Here is a 13140-nt window from a genome sequence, read left to right as displayed (position 1 = left end):
TGCACTCTTATGGCAAACGTTAACATCCTGTTATTCTAGTAGTATGGCAATATCATGATACAGAGCAGAAAAATGACACCATATACAGCAGAGCCCCTAATCTGAAAGACAGTAAACATTGTCAAATGTAACATATTAAAATAAATAAAATTATCCCAATGGGCTGTTTCACAATACATCCTCTGGCTTAATAGCCCTCAGTTATAGTTATTCAATAGAATATACTAAATAAATACCAACTCATTTGATTTTATTAGTATTTACTGAAGGTCAATATGCATGACATATGCCTAGATGATTCTGGAATTAGATATTTATGTACTGTATGAAAATGGATATTTATGTCATTAGACTGGCTCATAAAAAATCCAGAAAGTCCTATAATTATGAGCATACAACACTGCTTATTTGCCATATTAAAACAGAGTAAGAAAATACACAGAAATAGAAATATTTTACACCACAGTGTAAAAATATTATATAATAAAGATATACATTAACAATCAGTATATACAGTGCATCAAAACCATCTGGGTGAGAGAGCTACATAGATTTCAGTTCTACATTTTCCAAACTGCACTTAGAAAAAGCATAGACCTGATGTTATAGAAAATATAGACCTAGATGCAGATGTAAATACAGATACATGACTGTGCCTGAATTCTACATGGTATTTATGACCATGCCTGGAGATAATATAGCGTCTCCAGGCAATCGCTTACACAATGCCTGAAGCAGTAATGTCCAGAAAAAAATCCAACCACACGCAACATAAGAAAACTACCCCTTTGTTAGTTGGACTCCCTGAAATTGAGATTTTTTTTCTACCTGGAACAAAGTTTGTCATGCCATGCAGGGGCTGCAGCCTGCAAGATGTGGTGGGACAGCCACAGACCCCAGTGTCCAGGCATCTACCACTGTGCAGTGCAAACAGCAATATAGTCATCCTATGGAAACTGTAAAGCTCTCAGCAGATGGTCCTGAGAAATCACAATGCTCCACCTTTGCTCACCGGAATAATCAAAGGAATCTGTTCAATAAAGGCAAGCAAACTGTACAGTGTCACAAGCTTTGCAAGAAAATCTCACTGTAAACAGCTTCTGTCCTGACGGAATAAGCTGTTTGCCAAAGTTTCGTGCCACTGCCTAGCTAGCCCACTTGGTGGCACAGACTCACAAACAGGGCATTTTTTTCCAAGTTTGCCACCTGACTTCCCAGGAATTAGGTGAGGGAGATGGGAAGGAGGGAATAGGGATTCCTCTGGCCTACCAAATAGTTCATTAGCATAGATTTACATACATTGACACACAAGTTAGCCCCACTGTTGTATTTGGATATGGTCTTGCCTGAATCCATCTATCAATATTATCAGCTGAATTATCGTTCACTGAGACTACTGAGCCCATTCCTGTAAAGTTTCCAAGCCCTTTTACAAGATGTTTCGCTAAGTTACAGACAAGGGGCTTTAGCATTTCAAGTAATTAGAAATCATTAGCTATCAAGTTTAGTAAATGCTCTATTTTCCATTTCCATTCTTACATAAGCAATACCATCCATTAATTTTAAAAGGGGCATTAAGGAACAAGTTCTGAAGAGAAAATGTTTTAGTATCAGTAAGAGTTGTAAAAGAACTGAGATTTCTGTACCCAGCAATGATGGGTATGTCTGAACTGTCGTTAAGTTACACCTCGGTTTTGCTTCAGTCAAACCCAAGCTATAGGACTCAACAAGGAGCCCATATTGAAGTTAATTTTGGAGAAGTGTAATGGTCTGTGAAATAGGAAAGGTCAGAATAGGTGATGCATTATTCATCATAGCCTTAAACTCTGACTGCATGAATCTCTGACATATTTAGATCTAAAGCATTTATCAGCGCTTTTGGGTGCATTCTTCCATTCAGATTTATAAAGACTGAATAAACACATAGCAATGCTTCAAGAAACATAAAAAGGTCAACATTAAAGCATTGTCCCATTGATTTGCACTTTCCTGCACTTATTGAATTACTGATCTAGAAAGTCACATGTATTTATGAAAGTTATTATGAATAACCCTTTTTTGACTTTGTGCTTTTCAAAAGCAGATAATACTAAACAATGTAGTACATATAAGATATCAGCTTTTAATCAGTTTTTTACAATTTGTCCTTAACACAAAAATCATTAACTTTGGGATTTATTGGATAATTTACTTGGAAAAAAAATGTAGAGTGATGTCTGTTTTGTCAGTGACTGTTACAGGCCTGGCATGAATCAAGACTGCTATCATGAGTTCCTACAAAGAGTTTTACATTTCATTTTCAGTAGTAGCAAATCCAGTTAAAGAGCTTCCCATATTTCTCTCCCTGTCTCTGTTTCCACCTCTCTGCTGCAACTCACAGACTGTTTGAGCCAATACAACTGTTTGTGGGGTATGCTGTAAAGTTGATAAATGGAATAATCTAGGTTTAAGAAGTCAAAAAAAAAAGGGGGGGGGGGGGTAGAATAGAGACAACTAAATAAATATTGCCACGTAAACTGGGGAAAAAATAGCCAAGTATCACATCAAGTAGAAATATGCAGTACTCATTGATTTGAATTAGAAATTAAGTTAAACAGAAAAGATTAATATCCACTATAATTTTGGAACATGATTACAAAATTGGATATTGAATTGTAACAAAATACAGACCCTTCCAGACCTCTAAGTTAACATTACACATGAAATATAAATGTTAATGCAAGAAATACAAAAGCATCAATTAAAAACAGCAGGATGCAGCAAACTGGCTTTCCTATTTTTGGAGAAATTTAAGATGAAGATCATGGTGAGCTACTGATGGATTTGGACAAGTAAACCTCTTTGGGTAAGGAGAGAAGCAGTAGAGGGATTGTCAGAATTCCACCAGTCCCCCATGCTGATGATTATCCTGCCTGGCTCTGCCTTGCCAAGATGCCTATCCAACAGGAAAAACAAACCTCAGGCACACTGAGGGGATTCAGCCTGTCTCAGTAGGGCTTAAAGAAACCAAATCAGTTCGGAAAAACATAAGCTAGATACTCTTCGCAAATATTAGCCACCAGATAACCTGACCTTTACTTCTACATATTTATGAGTCAAGAACTGGCTATTCATTTACTTCAATGAATACCGTGGTGTATATCTAGATGATGCTTGTAAATAACAGTCAGCTTTCCTAACCACCACCTTTCATTTTACAAATATACAAGAGTGAGTTAGAGGCCTCCATATTTCTATTTAATTTTATTATCAGAGAAGTCCAATTATTGTCATTGTACTTTTTTGCTTTTCATCCTTGAAGATGCAATAGCAGTCCTATGAGAATATTTTCTTTGTCTACTCAGCTTCCAAGTTGGTATATTAAAATGCCATGAACAGAAATATTTCTAAGAGAATATACGAAGACACCAGCCTCACCTTTCTGAATATTTCTGCGGTATCTCAGTTATCTTATTTCTAAAAAAGCTATCATTCCTTCAAGAAGTAATTTACCAGGTAACCATGAATTTACACAAAACATCTATACAAAAAGTCATTTTATTAGACAATTTTCTGGCTCAGTAAACCATCTAAAGAATCTCCAAACTTGTACTAAGTAACCAATTGTTGCTGTTTCACTGACTCAGCTGACAGAGATCACTTTTACAGCATTAATATTCTAAAAATTCTTCCATTCTTTCTAATTTTACAGAAAGCATCCATCAGTATCAAATACAACAATACTGTCTGAGATGCTATCCTAACATTCAGCTGTAATTTCCAGAGGTACTATACAGGTTTTCTCAGGCTAATAATTCATTACAGAAGCTAAAGTTGCTAGATGTATCAGTTGTGGTGTTCACAATCATTGAGGCTTTTTTGGGGGGAAAGGATGGTGCACCACGTTCACAGCTACCTTGTTGTAGTAAAAACATATATATATATATATATATAGTCAGTTTTACAGCTAAGTTTGTATCTGCATTGTCACACCAGGGTGCAGCAGCTGTATCAAATCTGTCACTCATGGAAAGTGGAAGACATTCTCAGGACCACTACTAACAAATACACATTGTAAGGATGAGGCTCCAACTGTATGAGGATGAGTGCTCAGTAGTTGATGGTTACTTCATTGTTCTTTATCATTGACCAGTTGTGGATAATTCCATTCTACTTCACTGGGACTACATCAAGCATAAACTCAAAGACTGTATTAAATGCAGTCAATAACAAGAGAAAGGACAGACACTTCAAAGCCTTAAAAGAAATAAGCTCACATTTTATCTTCATGAGTTTAGTGTGCAGCTTCTATAAAGGTCTACATTTAAATACAATAATACTTTGATGGGACTTGCTTTCTCTGCTTGAGAGCTGGATCTCTATTTTGTACACTTTGAAGTATCTAAATGCTAATAAAAATATCTTTGGGAAAGAAAATTCCCACTAGGACTTGCATATTAAGCTAAGCCTTTCTACTGAGAATATTTTTAAATCCCACTAAATCCTATTTCCATTCAGTTATCAGCAGCTCTGTGCATAAATAGATAGAAAGAATGCTATACGGGATTATGTTTGTGAAAGAACTATCAGCTATTATTTTTGGCTCATTCTTTAGCAACAAAATAACACTGATTCTTTAAAAATTAGTTTTAATCTCCCTAAATCAAAAGGATACTGTCAATACTATTTTAAATCACATAAGTACCTTTAAGAACTTTAGCAAGATCAAAACATGAGAAAAACTCCTGCAGATGAGCACTTTTGTTACTGTAATTTGCTATGTTAGTAGCATAATGGTCAGGAATACAAAATGAGGGATTAGATCAGATTTGTCCTAAAATACTCTGAACATTGGTAGAAAAATGAAAGATGTCAATAAACATATAGAAAGCAGTATGAGAAGAACTTGTATATTTTGTTAGCTTGTATGAACTTATCTAACAGGGAGAGAGATTTCTTCTGAAACTCTTTTTCTGAAAAGAAAGCAGATGTAAGACAAAATATTTCAATAGCTTTAAAATAAATCCAGGTCAAACATGAAAAGACACTTTCACCCCAAACATTCTTGCACACAGAGATTTAACTTGTAGAATGATATGAGACTTCTGGATGACACACTGTTTCTGAACTACTAGTGCAAAGCTAACACATTTCACTTTATGTAAGTAACGGGGAGAGATTTATTTTGCCATTATGAATAAAAGGAAGTTCTCAACCTTATGAAGAATACCATTCATCCAACAATTGCATTGGCTGACAGAAGTTACATGCAACACAAACAGCATCTTGTGAATTGCACAGGAACTGGCAGATGCATGTTGAGAAGCAGCAGGGAGCTATCTTTCCAACTGCAAAAGTCACTGGCTTAAGTCTCCACAGGCATTCTTCCATGAAGGTAAGTTGCAGAGTCCATTTCCGGACTACCAGCAACAAACTGTTGGTACCCATTCTCACCACCCATTTGTCAGCACTTTCTTCCAGGAGGTCTTAGCCCAATCATGTCCCTTGCATGCCACTCCAGGGACTAGACAGGGATTAACTCACCTTCTGTCTCAGCTCCTCAAAAATCAAATTTGGTGATAGCTCACCCTAAGAGAAAGTTAAGTCCTTGAGAGTGCCTTTAAGGCACACGGCCACCTTAAAATTATCTTCCATAGGTCCTGCCTCTGAGCCTGCACATCCTACTTTAATACTTCAATCTTAATTACTATTTCCACAGCTTCCCTCAAAGTCCAAAGGGAAGAGTGTGCCTAATCTTGGCATACTTCTCTGTCTTTAGCCAGCCAAACCTGTACTCGCTCAGGACAGATCCTGAACCAGGAAAATATTCCCCGTTGGCTGTAGAAGAAAGAACAGATCAAGCTTTAGTCATCACCTCTTAGAATCAGAGGGGGAAGGCTCAGTATTTGGGTGTCATTAAATTTATATATATTTTGAAATATTGCATTTGTTTCACTAAGATTTGAGATCTTTAATATACTTTCATGGAAATTGCCCATCAAAATGCCAGAGAATTCTCAGAGAAAGTTAATTTACCTCACCTGATTTAGCCATTTTCCAGTCTGATATGGGCTTCAGAACTTGCAGTGCTAACTGCATGCTACACAGACTGATGACTTTGGGGGTTCTGGAAAGAAACTGTTGGGTTTGGTGCTATTCTTTCTAAGGTTATTTGTTTACCTCAGTGGCCTTAGAAAATATTCAATTCAGTACCAATACTGAAAGAGCATTTTATTTCCAGTAATGTAGTGACGGTGGCTGCACAAGCAGTCTACCTTTGCTGCGTGAATAAAGACAAAAATTTGGAGCTAAATACATTTCTTGTTTACAGAGACTGCAGGTTAAAAAAAATAAATCTCTGTGCATGTACATACAACAATTCTAGTGTAAGTCTTCAGCATTCTGAAGAATTACCTTATGGCATTTTCTATGTCGACATTCCCACAGTCAAAACTTTCATATTTTTTAAAGTATCTTTGCAGTTTCATTTTGATAACTGACTTTAACAGCCTTTTCCTACATACCATCGCAATTTCAAATGCTCTGTCTTTATATATGGCCATACTTAGGTTCAGAAAAACTTTCCCAGTTTCTTCACATTTGCTAGTAACAAGTATTTTCAATTAATGGGGGGGACGGGGGGGTATTTCAAGACTGTATTTATAAGACAGAAATAGTGGATTTTTGTGGTTTTATGGAATTCCAATTACACATGACTGAAAATTACAATGAAAGAGAGCACATCATACCACACAGGAACACCACGTACAGTAATAAATGAGATTATTCAAGCAGCATAAGAGCATCAGACCTGAATTTAAATCTACATTATTTGTTTAGCCTAGAAAACACAATTCAATAATATGTGCTGTTGGAGCTAAAACCCTGAAGGGAATGGAGCTTTGGTGTCTACAGTACTAAATGAGAAATGAAACAGAGATGTGCCAGTGTGCGTGATTTCAAAAGCAGCCCTCTCCTTCCTGAGCTTGCCTTACGCTGTTCTAGATAGACCTGCTTTTGGACCATCTCCTTCAACAGTTTCCAAATTTGTAAGACTACTAAAAACCAAAAGTGCAGCAGCCAATAAGATACAGCAAATTGTATCTTTTACAGGCTATTTCTAAGCAAATCCATGAAGACTAGGATGCAAAGACCAGAATTTGCTTTCAGAAGTCGAATGTAAGCTGTACTTCCTAGCCCCACACCCATGCCTAGGTCCTAATGAAACAAAAGGCTACATTGCCCTCAACCGGAAAACTGCAGAGAATTAATTAATACCTTCTGATTACTGTGCATCATACATGTTGCAAAATGGCACCACAAAGACCTTCAATTTAGACCTGAAGGAATGTCACGTTGGCTCTGGATAAGGTATTTTCTTGCCATATCCAACAGCCAGAAGTAACACAACATAGGATTCAATGATGTGGGGAATGACTACTTGAACAAAACACCCAATGTATTACAGTTAAAAAACTACCAACATTTAACGCCCACCATCTTTTTCTGAATTAAAGCAATTGTCTCCATCCTTCTACCTATTCTAGTTTCTGTCAGGAAGTAATGCAGAATATTACAACTATCAAATAAATGTTGGATGTGTAGGGTAAATATGCTTAGCACTTATTCAAGCCTTTTTCAAGTACTGGAGAAGCAGGAAAAAATGTGTCTGATAGCTACAGGTGGCATCATAGTGTAGATAGAAACATGAGAACGTGAAGTTCCATACCTTGAACAGCATTGATCATGGGGATAAGACAAATAGATTAAATATGCACCGTAATTCAATTATATTCCTAAAATGAGAAGTCCAAAGGTTAACTCGTACTGAAGTCCACACTTAAGTGCTCTGTAAAATCATCAGCTGTGATTACTTTATGCATTGCCATTAACATAGCTAATTTACTCTACAAGGTGTCTGGTTAAATGAAATTACTTTATCAAAATATATAGTTAAACTGTAATTGACAGTATTTTTGACTGTGACTACAGCAAATATAGATTTTTTTCACCAGTGCTTAGGCTCAGGTAAATGTTTATAATCCCCCCCCTCCTAAAGCTGTGACATTTTTCTATTCTGACCTTTATATAGCATTTATGGTGGATAGACATTACATTGACAGTACACCCATACGTAAATTTAAACTGTCACAGCGTGAAGCAAAAATAATGTATTAAGAGTAGTCAGAAAAAACTGCCACCTACTGTATCTTTTCTTTTCTTGCTTTCTTTTTCCCTTCGTTGACTAGAAAAGTCAGTAGCTGTATGTACCTAAAATACCTGGCTTTCTTTAGAAGATTGCATGCAAATTATTTTGAAAAGTCAAAGTGTCACAATAATTTTTCATCTATGGAAAAACAAAAGGGAAATTTACAACATTGATATGAGTAGAGACACAAGCTGTATTCTTTGCTTTTCCCGCCATGAAATACTAAATATGATTGAAAAATAAGTGTTATTTAGCTATGTAATATGTGGTGATAGACAATAAAATTACTGTATCGATCAAATTGCAAGGAGGAATATTTAGCAGTGTCTCCTTTGATTCCTTTTAATCTAGCTAGTAGTTACAGTGTTATGTGTTAAACAAAAACCAGAATAAATCCAGACCCAATCAATGTTCTCTAACAAAAAACATTTCTAATTAAACATTTTTTCCTGCACTCTAGACTGCCAGCACTCATTTGGTTTTTGCAACTGCATAGTGTCTTCCCTGCATTTCTGTCTGTTGATACAGAGTGCCCAACAGAGACTTAGACAGTTTAAAATTCACTTCTGCAAAATAACAGAGAAGGATGAGTATCTGCCTTAGCTATGGAACAAGGAGTGCTTTGCGATCATGTCCTTGATGTGTCAACAAACTGAAGACATCAGGCAGGTTACCCTCTGTTCTCTCTGCCTTTGTGACTTCCGGTTTACTCCGAGTCCTGTTGTTTCCCTAACTCATGGTTAGCCCCTCCAAGGCAGGTTTCCTTACACGCAGTAAAAGGTAGTATACATATACACTAAACATTACAACCTGGAATTCCAATGTCATTGTAGAGAAGAAAGGAATAAGAGGATGAAAGAGGAGAAAATAAATGCTGCCTTCGCTTTAATTCCCATTTATACATAGCACTTGATGGCTACGAAAGGCAAAAAAGATCAGGTAAATTAATGAATAGCCATCCACCCACATGTGCCATGCCATACCTCGTCCCACAGACACTGCCTCTTGCTCCACCTGGCCCATGAAGACAGTGGATGATACACAGCTTTGTATCATTATCTCTTCACTCATATTTCAGTAGATCAATAAAAACTCTATAAGACTCTCTGTTCCCTACTTCCCTACAGCTAAACATTGATTTTGCAGCCACTAGAGTAGGTCTGTCAGTCTCTGTGCACATCTCTGGTTCTACATGATAAAGGCACTTTTTGTAGATGGTGAAAGATTTTGTTATGCCTCATCAAATGGTGCGAAGGTGTTGGAAGTCTCTGTGAAACACAGCACGTTGTTAAGCATGGATTAAAAATAAATATGTGACAAACTTCAAAAATGCCTAACTGTTTTCTGGGAATTGAAATTATATTTACATTTCGTACCTGTGGCTATACAGCATATGTACACTTACTGACTTTTGGGATATACTACACATCTCATCTTTCCTCTACAGAAACAGATCTGTAGAAATAGGTACAGTTTATTGTAATTATGTATCTCTCTCAGAAGTTTTCTTGCAGTAGATGGGAATTATTAAAGTTATATCCCATAATAAGTCAATGGAAATGCTTCCCCTGAGTGGACCATAGGAAAAACATTCCACTGTTTTCTAATAAAATAAAATAACTGAACAGCTGATGTTCTGATTCCCTAATTAAGAAAGGAGAATAGACTTCATTTTTACTGGCAATTTACCTGTTACATTTCACAGACTTGTATTTCAAATTCACTTACTAAATGATGACATTTGAAATGTAAATTACAAATGTGGATTTTTGTTTATACATATGCTTATTAAGATATATATTGAAATTAACATCCAGGTTTTCCAAAGTAATTAATTGAGCATTACAGAAGCTCAATACTCATCCAGTTCATGTTTGGAAGATAACAGAAAAGCAGTCCATGCAAAATTAACAAAAGTTTCAGTTCTCTTCCTTCCACACCAATATTTAGAAGGAAAGGGAGAGATTGAAATATTATTTGGATAGTCTTGACTGATCTATTGTCAATTTTCACAGGCATCTGAAGTGTTTTGAAAATTCAAAGACATTGAGAATAATACCTGTAAGTACGTTGACACACTCAAAAGCCAAATATTTTATAAAAGATCCTTCGGCGTATGGTCGCATCACACCAAGTCCTTGAGGACTTCTGTTTTTTCCTTTCTGGCAGCACTGCACATATATGTTGCAATATCTACATGTTAGTTAAAGCATAATTTCACAAGAAGCATGTATTTTGTTGTGCAATTGCAGTAGACCATGAGTTTTTCCTATTAGACCATAAACTTTATGTTCAGGTGTATGCTCAAGCTACAGCAAGTATTATGAGAGTGGCTAACAGATACACTGGCCAAAAGCTACAGCACACAGAAGAGCAGAGACGCTTGGAAAGAAGTATTCCATGTGAAATCTCTTAAATTCCTCACTCTGCATAAGAATCAGAGTGGGTTTTTTGGTTGACAAACCTTATTTCTGGAATTCAACTACTGTATAGTAGAAAAATTTTTCCACAAATAAAGAAAAACCAACTCAGTTACATATGATTTCATAAAATAATTGTCAGATACGTACAGAAACAATACAGAACTGACTCCTTAAGCTGGCATGGTTACTCTGCAAAGGAATCAGATCCATAATAAACACCTATAAAACAAAGAACTGCTCTGGTACCTCTGGAAAAGCACCTCTGCTGCTGCACATATCTGCACATACTCATGCTATTTTCCTAATTGTTCAAACCTAAGAGCATGCAAAGCAATGCCATTAATATTCTTACAACAGATGTAAGAATTTTTGTAGAGGAAAAGTACCATCTGTAAATACTCACTTTTGAATGACACTGAGAAGCAACATTATAACAATTTTGGAACTAGTTTGAATGTTCCCTGGTTATCCTCCCATAGCTGAACACAAGAGTGGGAGCAGAGATGTGATAAATTTTGGATTTTACAATTCACTTAATTATTGAATCTAGCACTTAATTGAATCTAGCATTTGTCATAATGCCTGTCTAGGAGGTACTGACTCCCTTACCAGTGAAAGAATAAATTGCACTTCATCAGGAGCTAAACCTTAAATAGTACATCAAACAAGGCTTTCAGTTGTTGAAATTTTCAAATCTGACTTCTGGAAACTTCATCCAGTGTAACATCTAAATTTGGTGATGAGGGCAGAACTCCATGGAACACATTACATCAAATGCTTACTTGGTGGGAATTAGCACAAGTCTATAGATGTCAAAGGAGCAGTATCATGACAGTGTCACTTTACCTCCTCTGAGTTCCTGAGCCTTTAATTCACAGTATGTAATCAAATGGGGAAAAGGTTACTAAATATCTGCTTCCAAAATGCAAATTCTAATTAAAAAAATAGTACCCACTGAACACACCATGACTTTCTAAAGTTTATGTAAGTGCAAAAATTGGCCTGCTATTTCTTTTTCATTAGAATATTTTCAACTTAAGACAGAAACATTCACATTTCTATAGCAATCCTTTCAATTTCATCCCCAGTAGATGAAAAGGCCATATACGTGTATTCAGCTCATTCATCAACTATACAACAGTTCAGTCTGTACAGAATAACTATTAAGGATTCCAGTTCAATTAAGTTAACTATGCCAAAGTAGCTTGCAAGCCCTCAAGAATATCTAACAAATAATAATTCAACAGGGTGAATACAAGGGTCCTCAGAAAGTGTTCAGGTATTTTATAAGAATAACATAGCTATTAGAAAAACAAAACAGCCTGATCGTTTCATTAATTTAAACAGTTCATTAGCTTTTCCAGAGGAAAAAAATAATCCATTAGCATTAAGAATGTAAAGAACGTTTTTAATGGGTGAGAGACATCTGCAGCCACACTGTAAACAAACAAGCAGAAACGTCTAGTTATGGCTTTCTCAATTTTTCCCATTTGTGCCTCAGATATGCATATATGCCAATAGTAATTATTTTAGTAACATAGTCTCCTGTGTGCCTGATATAACACAAAATACCCGTCTCATTCTTAGTCAATGTTTATTCATTTTCTCTCAGTTTGCATAGCTGAATGAAATGTTAGTTCCAAGCGTAATGAGAATTGTTCCAAAATTCCAGACAAACATGCTGCCTTAAGTACAAAGTAAAGGACGATCATTAACAAGGTATTTTGGAGACACCTCATCTCCAGCGCATTGCCCATGAACCTACTCTGCTTCTTAAATCTGTTCAGTTACTACATACACAGGCATCATATATTTCATTGTTCATGTTCTTTGTTCATTACACAGGTACTGAGCTTTAAAGAGGCCAAACTGATTCTGAGCTTGTAAGGGCAGTCCCATTGATTAAACCACAAGATTATTACCATAGCTCCCTCAGGATGCAGGGGTGTAGAGAAGCACAGTCGTGCTCTCTGCTGATGAAACTATTTCTGATGAAATAGTAGGAAAATATATGTAATATAGTGCAATAAGTGTGAGTATAAAGTGCTACTTTTAGTCTACTATGAAAACACATGATAGTGATGACAGTTGTCACACACATACAAAAAAAAAAAGAATATGGGGTTATTCTTGATCTCCAGCTGAAAGCAAAATTAAAACTCTCTTGTGTGGAAAAAAAAAAATCAACTGTATTAATATGCATGTTGGTACATGTCACATACAAGTAAAGGTGTTGGACATAAATACATGAACTAAATCTTATAAGCTCTGGAAATTCATGACACAGGCTATAATGCTGTAGCTGATTTACAGCATCTCATTCAAGAAAGATAAGAAACAACTGGACGAAGCACAGAAAAGATCATCAGGTCACCTGAAATTTAGAAAATATGACCTCTGCTTGAAAGAGGTAGGTTTCTTTACTATATAGGAGAAAAAAAAATTGAGGATTCACATGGTGATAGGTGATTATAAGAGACTGCTGTGAAGAAAATAGAAGTAAACTGTACTCCATGTTCACTGTGGGCA

This window comes from Balearica regulorum, chromosome 8 (genome assembly GCF_011004875.1).
Source record: "Balearica regulorum gibbericeps isolate bBalReg1 chromosome 8, bBalReg1.pri, whole genome shotgun sequence".
NCBI lineage: Eukaryota > Metazoa > Chordata > Aves > Gruiformes > Gruidae > Balearica > Balearica regulorum.
Note: the sequence above shows the minus strand (reverse complement) of the source record.